Source organism: Arvicanthis niloticus, chromosome 17, assembly GCF_011762505.2.
Source record: "Arvicanthis niloticus isolate mArvNil1 chromosome 17, mArvNil1.pat.X, whole genome shotgun sequence".
Lineage (NCBI taxonomy): Eukaryota > Metazoa > Chordata > Mammalia > Rodentia > Muridae > Arvicanthis > Arvicanthis niloticus.
Window position 1 is genome coordinate 5,254,907 of NC_047674.1, and position 20,414 is coordinate 5,275,320.

The following is a 20,414-nucleotide window of genomic DNA, read 5'->3' on the forward strand; positions in this document are numbered from 1 at the left end:
AAAAATAAATCTTACATTGAATTCGAATTTTACTGTTTTATGTAATGCGTTTTATCTCATGACATTTAAAAAATATTCTTTGTTTCTGTTCTAGTTTCACTTTTGAAATGCAATCCAGGCCAAAATTAAACCTGCAATGTAGTTGATAATAACTTGTAAGGTTCCTATAATGTGCTGAAGACGGCTGAGACATATGTAATTCTCAAATCTGAATCCAGAAATTGACCAACTGGGTCACAGCACAGGATCACTGAAGTTTACTGATTTTTCACTAAAAATTCATTATATTTTCTACAGTTTTGTTTTTAAAATACCTTTTAAAATTAGTGGTATGGGTGAGTGTGTTCATGCACAGGAGCATGTGTGCTCAGGCACACATGCCAGTGTGCGTACAGAGGTCAGAGCACCACATTGTAGAACCTGTTTGGTTTTGTTCAACTTTCTGTGTGTTGTGGAAATTGAACTCAAATCACCAGACTTTCTCAGATAGTGTCTTTAAACATTGAGCCATCTCACTGCCAAAGTAAAAGGTTCAATGCAATATTGTTTAGGAAAGACTTCATATAGGAAAATATACATGAGTTGCCATGTTAATTATTCCTTTGAACAGATAGATGTATATGTGATATATACATATATAGGATATATACATATATGATATACATATATAAAATATATTTGATATATACAGAAATGTATGTAGTATATATACAGATATGTTAGATAAATAGATAGATAGATAGATAGATAGATAGATAGATAGATAGATAGATGAGTCCGAAGACTCATCTCTAAAATGCAATGTGGCTTCAGCAAAAGTTTTGCAGTTCACTTGGAACTCACAATTTAAAATGTAACGAATGGATTGAGCAACAAAGACATATTTGATAAGAATGATTAAAGGAAAGAAAAAGAAATAAGTGACCATCTTAAAACCTTGAAAGTAAAAACAAGTCAGTAACACAATAGAAAATATAGCTATTATAAATAGATTAGGATATTTAAATCAGAATAACTTAGAAAAGAAGTGGAAATTTATGCAAAATATTTTTATAAATATAAAATTAAGATGATAATAATGGCATCAATATATCAAAGATTCTCTTGATTTCCATGTTGGCAGAATAGCACTTTATTCCAACTCTTTCACCATTTCTGATAAATGCTATCTGGTCACATAATTGTTAAGGAATCAGACATTTACATCCAGGAATGTTCTAGAACACACAACTGAGGCACTCTGGGACCATCTATTTGTTCCCTAGGAGTTAAAAGAAAAAGCAATGGAGGGAATGAAGAAGAGAGAGCAAGGGAAAAATCAAGAAAAAGGAGAAAAGTTTAATCAGGAGATGGGTGCTTATCTCTGAGGTGAGCGGTAAGTACAATGTACTTCAATGGCTCCTCTATCAGCTGCACTGAAAACATACAAAAATGTTTATTTTTAAGAATGAAGTGCTTAGTAGAAATTCTTCAAATTATGACAATAATTGTCTTAAAAACAAATTTATCTTCTTCTTACACATAATATCTGCCATATAAATGCCTTAGGTTCTAATAGAAATACTTTTAAGATTGGTAAATTAACCTTTTGTTACTTGCAATCTCCAAAGCTTCATTTAAAAATGAATATTTGGAAGACCACGAAAATAGTGTCGGAAATATTTAAAACCAACTTATACTTAAATAACATAGTAAATTTATCAGCATTTAATTGAAAATATCAAGACAACCAATGATTTAGAAATTCTAGAGTTTCATAGGTTGGGAACTTCAAGGACAAATTTTGATGTTAATGGCACATGGGGTAGGATATTTTGAGGCCATGTGCTGATGAAGGAAGAGTCCATAGGGGAATATCTTGTTGATAAAGTCGGCTTGTAAAAGATAATTATATATCTAAATCACCATTCAATGTCACCTACCATGCTCCCATAGCAGAAAAAAATTTTTTTTCTTTCAAGCCAAGCATATTCTGGTACCATAACACTGACCTTACTAGCCCTTTAGCCAAGCCTAACAAAGTCCATTTCTTCTATGTTATCTGGTCTCAGGTGTTTTGTTACATAAAATAATGCACTACAATACACAAGAAAAATCTCATGGAAATACATCATGTTGCAGAAATAGTTTATATTTGAGAAAGTAGAAAATCACATCCCTAAGGCAATAGGTAACACAATTAGGAATGACAATTCAAAATATTCAGATAGAAAGGCCTTTTATCCATCTGTAATTCACTGCAGTTCACTCTTGTAAGTATAAGTCACCATTGTAAATTACAGCCTGTGAAAAATTGGATTATTGAGATTCAGCAGTTTTCAATCCATTTTCTCATAATGACATCCATCCACTTGCAATTTCAATCTGTAAGTGCTATCTGTATTTGTTTTATATTAATGGCCTGGCACAATTTCATGTTGCAATAAAATTCTTTATTGATAACTTCTTCCAAAGAGCTTTTGGACTAAGAATTCTACTTTGATTAATAAGAGCCCAGGTCTCTGTTAAATATCCCTATTAATAATCTGCGAGAGGTTCACTAAATGCAGATGTCAGTGCCCCCTCAGTCAACACTTCATCTTGGAAATATAATCTTTATTAACACAAAAAGACACAACTCAGTGTAGCACTAAGGTGGGAGTTAAATACTGGTCATCAAAGATAAGCAATTAAAACAAACAATGAACAAACAAATACTACAACAAAAAATTATGGACCTTGTTTCCTGGTGATAGAAGCAACATAACTGAGAAAGATTTGTCAGGAAACAGTGGGAACTAAAGCTCAAATCTTTTATATTGCACTATCTTTTAGCTTGGTTGAAATAGATAAGGAGAGGGATACTTAATAATATGCTTGTTTTGAACTTTGAGAATATGGAACATTATTATTTCTATAGTTTAAAGACAAGGGCAACAACATACCCCCACACACATCTATCATAGAATTAAATGATGGTTAAATGAATGTGAAAAACATTGAAGGACTTTCATTGTAATTTTAAACAACCAATATTATTTGATTATCTATACTGTCTGTATTTTTTTGGTTCATTAAAGAATCCTTTCTTAGGTTGGTCTGAGAGAAATGCTGTTTACAAATAATTGATCACAAACCAGTTACAGTTTTTTTTTTCTGCTAGACATAGTGGCATGGGCCTATAATTCAAACTGCAAAATGCAGAAGCAGGAAAATCTTGGTGAGTCTGAGGCCAACATGGTCTCTATAGTGATTTCCAGGTTAGTCGGTATGTAGAGAGACACAGTCTCAAACAGAAAAGCAACAAGATCATTCTTTAATAATTTGTTTGGTCAACAATATACTCTATAAAAGTTACTGAAACTAGTTCCAGTCATGTATGAATGTGCCACTTTTCTATCCTAGCTCTCCATCACTTCTTGTTCAGGTCCCTTCCTGTGAACATAGCTGATGAGCCCAATGCCATACAGTTAGACTGCTTCCCTCAAAGGATTTTCTTTTCACTGTGGCTCCCATAACCATCTCTTTACAGAATACCAGTTTTTTTATATTCTAATTTTATGAATTTATTATTTATTTATTAAGGTCCAACCATAGTTCTTTCTCTACTTGCTCAGCTGGCATCACATCTCCTCTCCCCCACATCCACTCCTGTTTTCTTTTCAAAAAAGAGCAGTTCTCCACAAAAGAACTATTACTGGGAGTCCCATAAAAACAAGTTAAAATCGATAAGACAGGACCGCTGCTTGCCCTTTCAGTCTCAGCCCATGCTATGCCTGCTTAGTTGATTCAGTGGGCCATGTTCTCTTAGTGTTCTCCATCCTCTCCGACACCTACAATCTTCTTTTCCCTTATTCTAAATGGTTCCTCAATCTCTGAGGGAAGAGACCCAATAGAGACCTCCAATGTAGGCTTTGTCTGCATAATGTCTACCTGTGGGTCTCTTCACCTGCTCCCATCTGCTGCAGAAGGAAGCCTCTTTGATGACAAATAGTCAAAGTGCTAATGTATGACTACAACAGCATATCATTAGCAATTATTTTATTGATTGTTTTTCTGGTCATATTTGATCTCTGGGCTATCTAGTTTTCAGTTCATAGATATAGATGCAGTATAGGTCATAGGCTCTATTCTGTGGTATGGGCCTGAAGTTAAACAAACTTTGGTTGGCTCATTCCCGCATGTTCCACACAGTCATTGCCCTAGTACATTTTGCAGGCAGGACGGATTGTAGATGTAGGGTTTTGTGGATGGATTGGTATTCCAGTTTTTTTCCCATAGTCTGTAGAGTATTTTCTCTAGAAAATAGAATGTAGGGGTGAAGGCTCCAATCCCTCTGTATCCAATGAGCTGAGTGCAAGTTGTCCTCAGCAAAGACGTCCTGCTGTCAGTTTCTCAGAGTGCCACTTTCTGTCCTAGGATCAGTCTGAGTTGTTTAGGGATCACCATAGGACCTCATTGGCCAACAATTAAACTGAATGTAATTCATTTCCTCCATTGGAAACTTTGCCAACAATAAATTATATCCAGTTCAGAGTCTGTATCTTCCTTTACTAGAATCTTCACTGGGATCACCCTCATAGATTCCTGAAAGTTTTCCCTGCACTAGGTTTGAACAATGCCCCTTTTCCCATGAGATCCTGTTCCAGCTGTCTCTCCTCCACTTTCTCCCTCTACCCTTCCCACTAAATCTTTCCAACTTAGACTTATGTCCCAACTATAGCCTGATTCTTTTCTTTGAGAGGAATCAAGTAAAATCTTTGAACTTGTAACATTTTTAATTTTCAAAGAGATAAGGTTCAGTAAATAACTTTTTAAGTATAGTTTTTAATTCATGAATACTGATCTAAAATTATCCTATAGAAATGATCATTACTACTTAAATGTATATATAAATATTTAAATAAAAAATGAGAAACATTTGTAAAGTAAACAACAAAATGTGTCACATACTTTCTTATAGCGTACATCTAATACATGTTACTACATAACAAACTACTCTTTATATCTACTTTAAACAGAGATCTTTGCTAAATAAATTGTAATGCCCATAATTTCTTGATAATATTTAATAGCATTATAACTTTCTATATTAAACATAATTTAAATAATACTCTAATCCCTATCTATCCACTGTGTATTAAATCTGCATCCTAACAACTCCTAAATCAACAAAATGTATACAAACTCATGGAAATTTAACAACTCACTAGTGAAGAAAAATTGCATCAAAATGAAAATTAAGAAAGGAATATTAAACCTTTCTTTTTTATATAAGTAATTGACAATGAAAACACAATAGACCCAAAGAAATATGACACAACAAAGGTGGTTCTAAAGGCAAGTTCATCACACTACACGTCTACTCAATAATAAGTGGATATTAGCCCAAAAAAGGGGGGGGTGTGAATACCCAAGATATAGCCCACAGAACTCAAAAATGTCAACAAGCTGAAGGGCCCAAGTGAGGATGCCTCAGTCCCCCTTGGGTGGGATAAGAAAGCAACCACAAAGGGAAAAGGAGAAACCAGGGAGAGGGGAACAAGATCTGGTATTAAATAGGGGAAAAGAATTGAAATCCCTGAGGGCTAGCAGAAAGAAAAAAAATCATGCAACCTTGGGAGGTAGGATGTTGAGGGGACCCTCCAGAATGTACCAGAGACGTGGGAGATGAGAAACTCTCAGGACTCAAAGAAAGGGACCTTATATGAAATGCCTTACATTGAGGAGAGGGAACTTGTAGAGCTTACCTCCAGCAGAAAGACAAGGGATCAAGTGGAGACGGGGTTGCCATCCCACAGTCAAAACTCTGACCCATAATTCTTCCTGTGTGATAAAATAGCAGGGATGGAAATGGAGAGGAGCCTGAGGAAAAGAAGGTCTAGCAACAGGCCTAAAGTGGGATCCAGTTCAAGGGGAGGCCCCCAAGACTTGACACTATTACGGAGGCTATGGAGTGCTCACAAAAAGAGACCTATCATGACTGCCCTCTGAAAGACCCAACAAGCACCTGAAAGAATCAGATGCAGATATTTGCACCCAACCAAAGAACAGAAGTTGCTGACCCCTGTGGTTGAATTAGGGGAAAGCTAGAAGAAGATGAGGAGGAAGGCGACCATGTAGGAGGACCAGCAATCTCAATTAACCTGGACCCCAGAAATCTATCAAATACTGGAACACCAACCAGGCAGCATATACCAGCTGATATGATGCCCCCAACACAAATACAGCAGAGGACTGCCAGGTCTGGGTTTAATCAGAGAAGATGCACCTAACCCTCAAGAGCCAGGAGGCCCCAGGGAGCTCAGAGGTCTGGTGGGTAGGGGTAGGGTGGAAATATCCTCATTGAGACAGGGGTGTGGGGAGGAAGTAAGGGATGTGGAACAGTCAGAGGGTAGAATGGGAGGAGAATAAAATCTGGAGTTTAAAATAAATAATAAAAATGTAATAATAATAATAACAATAATGAGAGATTTCATATTAGCAAATTCAGGGTCCATCAAAACCTTCAGAACAATGACAAGAAATAACATACAATGGTAGCCACCAAGAAATAATCAAATTTGGGGCTGAAATAAATGAAAAAAGGCACAATAAAAAATGCTACAAAGAATCAATGAAATGAAGACTTGGTAGTTAAGAAAATAAACAAAATTGATAAACTTTTAACCAAATTAATGGAAAGACAGAAAGAAAAGACCCAAGTAAAACAAAAATTTCAGATGAAAGCAGGAATGTTACAACATAGAGGAAATCAAGATAATCATTAGATAATATTAATGCTTTATAAATCTGAACTCTACCATACTGAAAGACTTAAAAAGAATGATTTTTTTTTTAATACATAGCCTGCCAAAGATAAATCAAGATAAAATAATCAATCTAAGAAGACCTGGAACTCCTAGTGAACTATAAACCATAACTAAAATTCTCCAACAAAAAACATGTCCAGAGCCAGTTGAACTCAATGCATAATTCTAGCATATACTTGAAGAACTGATGACATTATCCTTCAAATTATTCTGTAGAATATAAAGTAAAGGATTGTTTCCTAATTCTATTTTTAAAAAGCCACTGTTGCCCTGGTATCTAAACCACACAAAGATTCAACAATAAAAGAACAAAAACAACAACAACAACAACAACAAAAATAAACACAGACCAATATTCCTTATGAATATAATTGGAAATAAAATACATTTTAAGTAAAATATAAATACATTGCTTCCATTTTCCCTATCTCCAATTCTTTATAATTTTTCTCCCTGCAAATCCTCTCATGCAGCCCACTCTCATATTGATAGAATTCTTTCTTTTGATTATTGTTACATTTGTGTATATGCAAATATATATGCACATATATATATATTCAAATAGAGCTTGCTGGGAAAAAAATCCCCAATGAATTATTTGCTAATCAAATCCATGAATACATCAAAATAATCTACCAGATCATGTTGTCTTAATTTTAGAGATGTAAGAATGTTTTAACATATATACAACCAATAAATATAATTCACCATATAAGCAGACTAAAGACCAAAAGTACATGATCATCTCATTAGATATACCAAAGTGCCTAGGATAAGATACAACATTTCTTCACATACCAATCCCACAGCAAACATCAACCTAAAGGGAGAGAAACTCAAAGTAATGCCACTAAAATCAGGACAAAGACTAAGTTGTCCACTCTCCCTACTGATTCAATATAGTACTTAAAAGTCTTAGCTAAAGCGCTGAAGCAGCTGAAGGAGATGAAGGGCATATAAGTAGCAAATGAGAAAGTCAAGTTATCTTTATTTGAAGCAGACATGATTTTATACATGAAACACTCCACCAGAAAACTTCTACAATGGGTAAACACTTTTAGGTAGGTAGCATGAAACAACATCAAAGATCAAGTTTAAACTTAAACATGTACTTAAAATGACTTGATTTCATGTCTATAATGCCAAAGAATTATACTGTAAACATTTTCTGAAAATCCTGGAGAAGGATGTGCCCATGGGAATAGTGTTGCCTCTGGAACAACTTAGGGAAAGTGTTAAAGGATTTGAATTACATCCTCAAAGAACTAATAAAGATTAAAAAAAAATAAAACAAAAGTTAAAGGTCTTCAAATGAAAAAGACATCCTCCATGGGTGGTTGAAAGATTTATTCTTAGTACCGAGGAAGAAGAAGATCAGTCACCAGTCTGAGACCTACCTGTTGTCCATAGAAAGGCTGTGAGGAATCAAAGCAACAAACAAAGACAGATTGTATTCCTCCTGACATGTTCTTTTATCTTTAGGAGCTGGGGATGTTACAAACCTGTGGTTTGTGATTTATTTTTCATGGAGACAGTTTCTTTTTCCTCTTTTTAGGACATGATTTCAGTGTGGCCCTGACTTACCAGTAGCTAAGTCTACCAATAGGTAGACTGCTGACATCGAATCACAGAGACGCACCAGCCTCTGCCTCCCTAGTGGTAGAATTAAAGGGGAGCATTACCCAAAATGAAGTTTTTCAAATTTATTAAAAACTTTAAAATATAGTCTACTCTCCTCTACACCTTTATTGGCAAGTGTTCCTGATTCATCATAGATAGACAATAGCTTTAAAAAGTCAGTGTTACCAAAGTGTGCACGATATTTGATCACACTGTGAACCCTGAGATAGTTTCTAGTTGTGATGTGGCTCAGCCCTTAATCCCAAACAATAAAGTAAAATTAGTTTGTACAAGAAGAACCCATGTTTGAAAGTGATGTCTTATTGAGAGGGAGACCATGTGAGGAATCAGAGAAAGTTTTGACGGAATAGGATAAGGTCAGCTCTCAGGAGAAGAGAGACAAAAAGCAAAGCTACTTCAGAGACAGTGCAGAGAAGAAAAAGGAAAGAGAAAGAGGTAGGTTTTTTTTTGGGGGGGGGAGTTTACAGAGACAGGTTGGAAACAGAACAAGCTAGACACAGGGAAAGTCAGAACATGACAAAGAATGAGAAGGACCCAGAAGATTAGAACCGGTTGATAGGTTAGTTTGGGACCAAGCAGAACAAAAGTTAGAGGCCAAGAGAGAGAAGTCAGATTGAATCAGTCAACTTGAAGAGTAGTTGAGCCAAAACGACTGAATTGAACCATCATGTGGAGAGTTTAGAAAGAGCTAGGAAGGGGTGAGCTTATTCTGCAGCATGTCTCAGAGGATGAAAACATTCTAGACCCAGATATAATTGTGCTGAGTCTAGAAGCTTCTAGGACTAGGCAGTGGTTAAGAGATTGAAGCATTAAGCCTTTAAGATGACAATTACATCAGACAAATAAAAGTTACTTTTACACCAGAGAAACTTTATTCTGGGTTAAAACTAGTAAACTTACAGCAAGACATAATTAGAAAAATGACATTTTCAAGTATTCATTTTTATTTTATCTATATGAGTGTTTTGTTTCCACGCACATGCCTGATGTCCACTGAGTCATAATCTCTGAAATTGGAGCTATGGAGAACTCTGAACCACCTGTTATTGCTCAGAATTGAACCAAGTTCCTCTGAGAGAAAAGTGTTCTCAGTCTTTCAGTCATCTCTTCAGCAGCCTAGATAGACAAAATTTTGATTCATAAAAATTTCTGTATTAGAGACAAGAAGGAACAAAGCTAGAAAGCTGATGCATAACAGTGCTTTAAATCCTTGACAGAATTTATTATATTAATAAAATATTTTTGCATTAATCATTCTATAACATGTATTTTTGTATATTCAATATTAATATGCATTGATATATATGAGTTATTGTATTTTCTTAAATGCTTGGCAGGAAATCTTGAAAGAGAAATGTATCATTGTTTTATAATACCTACCATCTTTCAAATCATAAAAATATTTTTATATACTATGTAAAAACCAAAAATGAGAATGTAGTTTTCACAAAGGCAGACTTTTTAGTTGGTTTGAGAAAAGTCTTTGCTAGTTAAAATGCATGGTGGCTTCCAGTTGGTGTGAATTTTGGTTCTGTCTGTTTTTGTTTTGGGGGTGTTTTTTGTTTTTTGGGTTTTTTTACTTTCAGTAAATCAAGAGTCTCAGGTGTGACAGTGCTCTCTGACATTTCTACTCATCTTTATTGCTCTCTGGTTTTTCTTTTAAATAAGTATTGTCAAAGTAACTTTGGAAAAAGACTTTTCAAGTAAGTTTTCTCTTTTTATTTAAAATGTAAATGCATAGTAGCGCCACTTGCTGAGATGAACAGGAGGTTCAACAGGAGTGAAGGGCACATGAGGAGATACTGAGACTCATATGATTAAAGCACATTACATAATATATAAGTATCAGTGAACAAACATAAAAGTAAAACTGTTGTTTTTTTTTAATAACTCTAATATTTAATCTTTCTATGTTCCATTCTTTTCATTTGTCCTTATGTCATTGTTGTACCACAATCTTTCCCAACTTCTTAAATTATTTTTATTCTCTCCTGTTCTCTGATAAACATTAAACTTGTAAATATTTTAAATTGCAGTTTTTATGTAATTTTAGTATGATTGTTCTTCTGACAAGCTGGATTCATTGAACAAAATATATCTAAGTAAACACGAAGAGTTGTGTTTCAGTCTCTTTTAAATAATTGTGTAACTATGTTTATTTTTATGTATGTGTGCATGTATGCTTGTGAATGACTACCTGTGAGAGCAAGAGCTGATAGATGCTAGACGTAGTGGATGCTGCTCGAGCAGGGATTGCAAGTGGTTGTGGAACACCTAGATTGGTTGTTGGAAAGATAAGTCAGTCTTCTGTGTGTACCCTCAACCTGTAACCCTTTTGTGTGTACCCTCAACCTTCTCTCTAGCATGTGATTTCATACTCAATAGACAAGGTATCTTCAGTTGAATAGTGTTTGCATATAACATCAATATTTAGGGACATGGGGTAAGACATGGAAGAATTCTAGGTCAGCTTGAGATGAAAAACTATGTGTCAGATGCTTTGCTGATTGAAGTAACTAAATACATGTCAAGAAGAGACTTAGATAAAAATTATAGGCCAGAGTTATGGAAAGGAAAGGCATAGCAACTATGCATTCACCTGTGTAGCTAAAGGTTGTTGTGTGCCCTGTTCTATCTGTATGGATCAAGAAGCAAAGGCCTTGGCTATACCCGGGTGGCTCTGTCCCTCTGGTTCTGCTCTTGTGGCTCTACTTCTGTCACTTTAGCCTCTTTCAGAAGAGGTCCAATGTGTCATAAAACAGCTCCTCTAGCTGGGGTCAAAGAGCTACACACACTCTAGATTTAAACCACAGCACATTCTTGCCCCCCTTCAAAAAAAAAAAAAAAAAAAAAAAAAAGCAAAACATAAATACAATGATAGTTCAGGCCCTGTCATGAGTATAGCTGGGAACTTGTAGCCAGTAAATTAGAGAAGACATGCTTTTCTGTTCTGAGGCATCATCACTGTTGCTGCTGTAAATTTAATTTGCCTCTTTGAATATATGGAATGGTTATGTCTTCATACCTATCAATATTGATAATACTATAAAGTTTTCTCAAGAACAGTGCACAAAGTTCCTTTTTTTTTCCAGTGCGCTCACTATGACTTACCCATTATATGTTCAGACTATTACATATATTCAATGCAAGATAATCATAAAATGGGAAGAGCTTTACAAGGTAGACAGAAAATGTACTCAGTTTTTGAGTTTGAAATACTCATATCTGGGTCTGGGTCTGTATTAGAGTTTCAGAGAACCAAATCCCACAATCCCTTCTTTTTTTTCTTTTCTTTTCTTTTTCTTTCTTTCTTTCTTTTTTTTTTTTTTTTTTTTGAGACTTGATATTTCTTCCAAAGTAGTAAAGCAAACATCTTTAAAATTAAGAGTGTATTGATTCAGCTGGTAGACAGGCTGCTGGCCCAAAAGAAACTCAAGCATATGTTCTTATTTATAGTAAAGTTCCTTGATGCTTGTTTCTTGGCCTTAGTGATTACCTTTCCATCCTGCTCTTCAAGGAGTCAAAGCAACTGCAGCATGTGGTTGCCAGGATACATGTGCAGACTTTTTGTTGAACATGTATTGTAACAGCTTGATTTGTCATGAAAATGGAGAACTCTCGAGGACAAGTGATTAGTAACCAAATCAGTGGAAACTAGAATTTACAAATTTGATTTTGTACTAAAAGCCAAAGTTGTACCATATGAACATATTGCTGAGTATTGATATGTACTTACAAAGATATTTATTTAATGTGAATGCGACATCAAAAGAAATAACTTGGAAGTGGTGTGTCTAAATTATCATTCCTTAAGTATCAATTAGTACATCATGATCAAATTATTATTATATTTTGTAGCATTTTTCATACATGATTCAATTATCTAAGTGTGTTAACAAACTGGTACTTTTTAAAATAGCTAATAAACACTATTCTGACCTAATTTTCAGAAAAGAATCCCTTGCTGCTGAATTTGGCATTTTCTTTTTTCGTCTAATGCCAGTTCTTTAGTGTTGAGCTGTATTTCTGAATCTCTGTTTATATATTCATTTATATACATGTTCTTTTTATTTAATTAAAAAAAGAAAATATTTGGGTGATTATTCCTGAGAGTGGGAGGGTGTGGAGGGGGTAGACAGAAACTAAATAGAAGGGAGCAGGGTGTGGTAATAAGGGGTAGAAGATGATCAAATTTTACTAGATACATACATGATATGTCATAATAAAACCCATTGTAAGGCTCCGTGATTTGCAATAATATTACCCACATTCAAATATAACGCAAGAGAAAAGAACACTTATTCTGCAGAGAATCTGCATTCAGAGGTCTACCATACTTTGGGATGTGTGGTCTTTGCAGGGTCAATTTAAAGCCTGTTAGGTTAGGAGTAGATGACTTTTACATTACTTTCCCTTTACTGGTTGGCTCTATCTCCAAGGGTGTGGGTGCCTTTGTGATTGGTTAAGGCTCTGAGAGATTTGGGAAATTTTTGCTGATTAACAACAACACTTGTCTCAAGCTTGGTGGAGAGGCAGCCTCTACATCTCCTGATTGACTGCTCATGAGGTTGGTTCTGGCTATGGGGTGAGGTAGCTTCCTGATTGGCTGCCTGTGAAGGGTGATTTTTTTTTCATGGAATTGACTTGTTTCAGACTTTTTCAGTTCTGGAAAACATAAACTTAGTTCTAGTTTCCCAAAATGCTAGTATGCAGCCAGTTGTGGAGTCAACTGGGCTCTGGCTGACTTTATCCTCTGCCATAATTTTCACAATTAATAAATTATAATAAAATTGAAAATTATCTCACCAACTCTTTATGCCATCCTTAAAATTATGGCCCTCATGCCCCAGCTTCCCTAGTGATAGAAATCATAAATGTAGGCCACAAGGCATGTCCTCAAAATATAGCATTTTATAATGTTAATGTAAAATATCAAAGTGAATCCCAGAATATGGCATGATTTCAATGCTGTGTGCAGTCAACACATGTGTGTAGTGTAGTTCTGAAGTAATTACCTTTATCTTTTAAGTATTAAAAAACACGAATATCATGTGTCTCCTAAAGTAAAGTGTTTTCAGATGTTTAAAATTTATTTTTGGTACATTGATACTATACATAAAAATGTTACATGAAAAACTAAAATACTGAGATATTTTCTAATTATAAATTGAGTAGTTTGTGATATTGTAATATAGAGTTCTTCATAACTTTACTAATGTTGATAATATTTCTTTTCATTCTAACTTTTAACCATGTAGAAGCAGTTAAGGATGATTAATAAAGTGAGAGGAAGAAAGGAACTCGGGTTTTATTATACTAGGAAATTGAAATCTTAAAGGAGATGTTAAATGACTTATGGGCCATTTACTGTTCAAAATTTGAAGTTATTCTGTAAATTAAATATCTTAAAATTTTTGTCTTTATCAAGTTTCCCAAAAAGGAAAAATAGGGAGATAGTTTCCTTTCTTAAATGAAAGTAAAATTGTGCAGTATTTCTGAGTCACCAGGCATGTCTGTTTCAAAGTCTTATATAACATATAGATGTTTAATTGAGGATATTAATTCCCATGCTCTAGATGCTGACACATAACCATTTAACATTTATGTCAGTGACAGATATTTATTTCAGCACTGCTAGCTATAACATATAAAAATTTAATTATGGATATTCATTTCCTTCTATTAGGCCTGATGTATACCCATTTAGTAATCACATCATACATACATATATTTGCACCAGTGCAAGCTCTTAAATGCTAAACTCAAACTGTGAACCCCTATTGACTTATTCTAGTTCTAAGAACAAAAACCAACCAAAATAAAAGGAAATGGGTATTTTACTATCAGAACTATTGAAATAAAAGATGCTTTCCATCATTACTAAGTAAATATTTAATCAAAGAATAACTGCAACTATAAATTCCCATAAGAGCAGTTATCTAACAAAACAATATAAAATTAAATTAATTTTATGGAAGTTCAAAAATAAAATTGAAGCTAATGAAGTATTACTTTATAAAAATGAAGTAACTGTAAAATATATCAAATAGTAGAGAAATGGCTAATGGGAAATAAATAAACATTCATACCAACAAAAAAAATTGGAACTTGGCATACTTGTGGTTGATCCAGGGAACTATCCTCAGTAGGTAAGTGCTCTACCCCTGAGTTAAATCTTGATCCTGCTTTTACTTTTTCTTTGGCAATTTTGCTTTTTTATATGATCTCTCAGCTATCTGCTCTTGACACTCTGTCTGGCACTCAATACCATGCTTCCTGGTTATAATCTATTCTTCTGCCTCTAGAACAGTCAGCTAAAATAAACTCTGACTTCAGTGAGTTGTTTTGGAGATGTTTAATTCTGCAGCAGACAGGAAAGTAATGAATGAAGTAATAGAGAAGACGACACCAGAAATGTGGAGTTGATATGAAGAACATGACTGTCTAGTGGTCTGAAGGGATGTGAAAGATTTTGAAACTCTGGAAGACAATTTTACTGATAGCTGACAGTGAAGACTCCCTCAGTTAAAGAGATTTTAAAAGGGAAAACAATATCAACATTCTTGTTGTGTTTTAGCAAAAACTCTAACCATGTTCTAAAAAAATTAAGTAATGGTCTAATTTCCTTTGGCAGAAGAAATTTCAAGATAACATAACATTGAGTCTCTTGTCTGATCATTAGTAATCATACATTCATAGCTCAACAAGAAAGGAGGGGGAAAACCCCAAATAGTGTGGAAGAAAAAGAAGACCTAAGAATTTTAATGTTAATGCCCAGGCACACTTTAAAAGAAACCAAGCAATTGTGCAGGAGATTAGCATTTTAAGGAGAGTGCTCCTAATTTGCAGGAGAACAATAAGAAAGATAGTCTGATTTAAAAAATATCCTCACCAAACCACTCTTGTATGCTTCATGAAGACAAAAACCCTAAGGAAGGAGGGAGGGAAGGAAGGAAGGAAGGAAGGAAGGAAGGAAGGAAGGAAGGAAGGAAGGAAAGAAGGAAGGAAGAAAGGAAGTTGCTACTGTTTTTCAAGTGCTCCAGTTTCCATACCAATCTGGCAACCACCTTGGTGGTATTGTCCACATGTTTTGATTTGGGAGTCAGGAAAGGCAAAAGGATGCTGGCGTCATGGATTTTTTTTCTCCACAATTTCATATTGTTGCCAATGGGCGACATATATTATATAGCAGAGGATCTTTGCAAAGATTCCCTAGGAGACCATTTTACTTCAGTGGAACTGAAACATGAGTTAAAGTTGACTCTCAAATATTTTGAGATGCCAGAGTCATGAGGCTATTGCACAGAAGAGCTGCATTCAATGTGCAACCAGCCCAAGAGAGACACTAATGTTGTAGGCTTTATAGCTGGAAGAACAGAGCTATCTAATCAGAGCGTAAACCTACAGAATGTAGTTTGCTCTACTGGGCTTTGGTTTGTATTTCCCATCGTTCTGCCTTTTTGTCCCAATTTCTCCCTTTGGGATGGTAATTATATTCTATGTGACCTTGCAAGGAGTTAAAATTAAGATCCTGCCTTGAACCGCAGAGGAGTGTTTGAACTTTAAAGCAGTGTTGATACCATGAGAGACTGTGATGACCTTTCAAAGTAGGCACAAATGCATTCTGTATTATAATATGCCTGTAAGCCTAGGGGAGTCAGGGAGTGGAATGCATTCGAATGAGAAATGCTCTCCATTGGCTCCAGTATTTATGGACTTGTCCCCCAAGTAGTGGCATGCTTTGGGGAGCTAGGACCACCTTGCTCTGATTTCTTACTCCTATGTGTAGAGGGAAAATGTGATCAGCCAGCATCCTGTATGTGCCACCACACTCTGCCTACTCTAATACTGTGGAGTATCTGTCTCTTTAACATTGCTTCTGGTCATGGTGTTTGTTCTCAGTACCATTCCTCCTTTAACTCTGCTTCAACCCATGACTTCAGATTCCTCCTTAGAGTTCCTGCCCAGAGTTGTCTTCATGATGAACTGCAACTTTAAAAGAAAATAAACCCCTTCCCACTCAAGTTTTCTGGTGTTTGTGACATTAATCACAACAACAGAAACAAAAATGTTTCAGCACAGCAACAGAAAAATAAATGATACACTTGTTCGGTAGCCCCTTGAGGGGAGAAGGGCTTAGTTGGCTGAAAATTTTGAGGACATACAGATAATTATGGATGGAAAGCCATGGTGACAATAGTGGGAAATACCTTGTCTTGGTGTCTTGATATTTAGGAATCAGAGAGAACAAAACTGAGGTTGGAAGGGAATCCTGAAAAGTAATTCCTAGTGACCTACTGTCTTTAGAGAGGCTCCATTTAAAGTCCTGCTTTCAGCTTATAACCCAATGTTCCAAGAACAAAGCCTATGAAAACGCTTACAGACAAATCTCACCATTCTTATAAACTAGTTTATTCCTTTCCTCAGTAGGTTGGCTAACTCTTGCTTTCTTGTATCAAAGAGGCAAGAGCTGAAGCAGAGGCCATGGAACTGTGTTGCTTATTGGTAAGCTTCCCATGGTTTGCTCAGCTTGCTTTCTTACAAAGCCCAGGACCATCAGCCCAGGGATGGTACTGCCCATAGGGGGCTGGGCTCTTCTCAATCAATTACTAATTAAGAAAACTACCTTGCAGCTGAATCTCATAGAGCCATTTCTTCAACTGAGGCTCCTTCTTCTCTGATGAGTCTAGCTTGTGTCAAATTGACACAAAACAAGCCAATAAATACAGCTTTCAGTTATATTGGCAAACTGAGCAAGAATAAAGTTAGTTTTATGTCCTAGATTATTTTTCTTCTCAAATATTCTTCACATCTTGTTTAATGGTTTGATTGTGTGTGCTTTGCTCACTTATCATTAACAAGTGAATCATATTTATTACAGAAGAATTCTAAGTGCTTTGGCTCCATGAAATTTGCCCACTCATTTCAAAGTCATCTTTCTAAAAAGAAGTTTGAGTCAGAGAATTGAATAATGCTTGTTTGTAGTAGAATCTGGAATATGAGAGAAAGTCATAGTTTTTCATTCTCTATGAAATGCTTAAAATTGAAATATATGAATTAGAAATCACAGTTAAATCTGGTATTAAAATAGATTAATCATCTTAAAACAGAAAACTCATAATTATGTAATAAAGCTTTATTTGAAGGAACTCCATTTTTATGATGATATTCAAATAGTAAATAATTAGAACAAAAATTATTAACTAATTTAGCCTAAGGTTAAACCATGTTTTATTAGTTTGTGTCCAGACTTTTAACCATTTGGTTAAAGGAGTAGAGAGTAGTATATCACTAGAGACTGAGAGAACAATCAGGAGGCTTGAGGAAGAGCAGTTACACAATGTTTTATAGAATTAATTCCTATGATGCCTATGAATAAATGCAATATGGAATATGCACCAGTAAATTTGAGCATGGCTGAAGAGACTTCCAGAGAAGAATGTTTAAATTAAAAAATTGGCACTTGACTCACCTACAAGAAGTTATTTTAACAGAAATAAACTAATCAACACTCTTCAGTTTCCAGCTCAGATTAGAGGAAAGGTTTTTAACCCTGAACAAAACTTTAAGGTGCAATGATTCTTTCTCAGCCAACAAAATCATTCCAAAGTAAGAGTGATTTCCTTGGAAGCACCAAGTCTCAGATGCCACTAGTAAAATATAACCCTGAAGACAAAAATCAGACCAATAGTTCAGCTGTAAGACTCCTAAATACAACTTCTGAAAGAGAAAAGCACTTAACATATTCTTGTGGTAATGCTTTAAAAGCACCCCAGATTTAAAAAAAAAATTCAGATAAAGATTCAAATTGATCTTTGAGCACAGATGTTTGTCAAATACAGGGAGTTGTGATTGATAGTGTTAATACTAGGGTTTAATCACAACCACAGTAGCTTAGAGCACATTTGAATATATATGATTCACACAGAAAGAAGCACAAAAGCAAGGGAATTTTGGGCTCCAGCAACAAACACAGAGGGAAGGACTTTGTAGACTGAGTGCAAAAGTGAGAACCAAACAAATTGAGTTGGTCACAGTTACACAGTCCTTTTTGGTCTATACTGAATTGTCTACGATTAATCAACAAAATGAGTATGCAGGTTTTGATTGGCTACTTTTGCTCTAATATTTTTATTAAGAATATTTAAAACAAATTCTTGAATTTTTACTAAAATTTGAAAACTTAACAATTCTTCATACCTGTTCTCCATTTGTATTCCCTTTAACAACACAATGGTCTTAAAGGATTGAAACAACTCATATGGTCTCAAAGTTTAGAAGGCAAACAAGTGCTCGCATGATCCAGCTTTGATTTACATGAAGCCAAATGAACAAGAGGTAACTTATTTATTATGCTGCAAAGGTAACGTATTTATTATGAAATGATCTGAGTTACCTGAATATAAAAGCCTCACCCCAGAGGGCAACACCTTCCAACTTAGTCCCAGAGAAAACGAAATGTCTAAAGAAGCAATGAACATGCTTGTTTACTTGCCCATGTGTCCTACTGTGACATCTTTGTATCTTCTACTCCTTCTATTCTTTACTGACATCACTCCCTAGCCCCTTTAGGGTCCAATCCTGACTCTTCTTAGCAAACTCCAGACCTTAGCTGAAATTGAACAGTTGGCAATGGGCCATAAAGTTACAGAATAAACTGAGGTTCTCATCATGAGTTTGGTGCTGTGTCAATCATAGAACCATAAGGTGAATCATACATATATACAATCCTTAATGGAATGGAAATAGTAAATATACACATATGTGGGTTTGTGTGTGTGTGTGTGTGTGTGATCTTCAAGGCAACATATATAACACAGAGAAATTGTCAAAATTTCTATGCTTCCTGTTCTTACTAAATTTACATTTGTCAGCAATCATGACTTTATGATCTCATGGACATATAAAAAAGAGAAGAGCAGGGCATGGTTTACATATGATGCTGTTACATACAGCTGCAGAATTACAGTCTCTTTTTGGAACAACTCTGACAAAGAGAAATGAAAGGAAATTTACTAGTAGGCAGAATATTTTTCATACTTTTCCACATTTTGCATAAAATGAAATAGACATGTTGTAACAATATACTGATTCATGGACTATAGTAAATATTTAAATATTATAGTCAGGGAGTTGGAGTTAATATGATTGAAAAGCTGGTAACAGAAATTTCTTTGGAAAGAATATGTGCGTCTATTTCTCACAATGGTCAAAGGATTTGAAAATTCTTGGGGATCCTGTTAATGTTTATCAAAAAAGTAATCTCATCACAGGAATGGTTCAGTAATCAGACATTTAAGATAACCTATACTGATAATATTAGAACTGTTTTCTTTGTTTGGTAATTAGTAATAATACTCAACTAGAAAGGTTTTAGAATACACTAGAAAACAAGAATCTGGATACAATTATGGCAGATTATATTGATTAGGTTAATTGAGTTGTGATGTCTTCCTTTAATTGTGAATGACATCACTTCGAGGGCTGAGATCCTGGACTAAATATAAGTCAAAAATTCTTTTATTCTCTCTGACTCTCTTCCTTTCCTGACCCCAACCCTCCCTCTTCCCCCCCCCCCCCACATGTTCTTGGCTACCCTTTCTCTCTCTCTCTCTCTCTCTCTCTCTCTCTCTCTCTCTCTCTCTCTCCCTCTCTCTCTCTCCTTTTCTCTCTCTATTCCATTTTCAACTCCCCTTCCCATGCCCTAAATAAACACTATTCTAATAAAAAGTCAGAAATTGAGCCAAGTTCTATTTATCAACTCAGTTATTTTCTGACCATACATGCTATGTGACCAGTCACACTGAATGCCTACCACCTTAAGTTCTTGCCCATGATTGACTGAAACATCATAAAGCATATTCATATTTACAGGAATCTCAAGTCTTTCCACTTTTTGACCATCTTGAGGAACAGATCCATATATTCCTTCCCCAGTACTTTTTTACCAATTTTTTTCAATCATATTCACTCAAAGTCTCT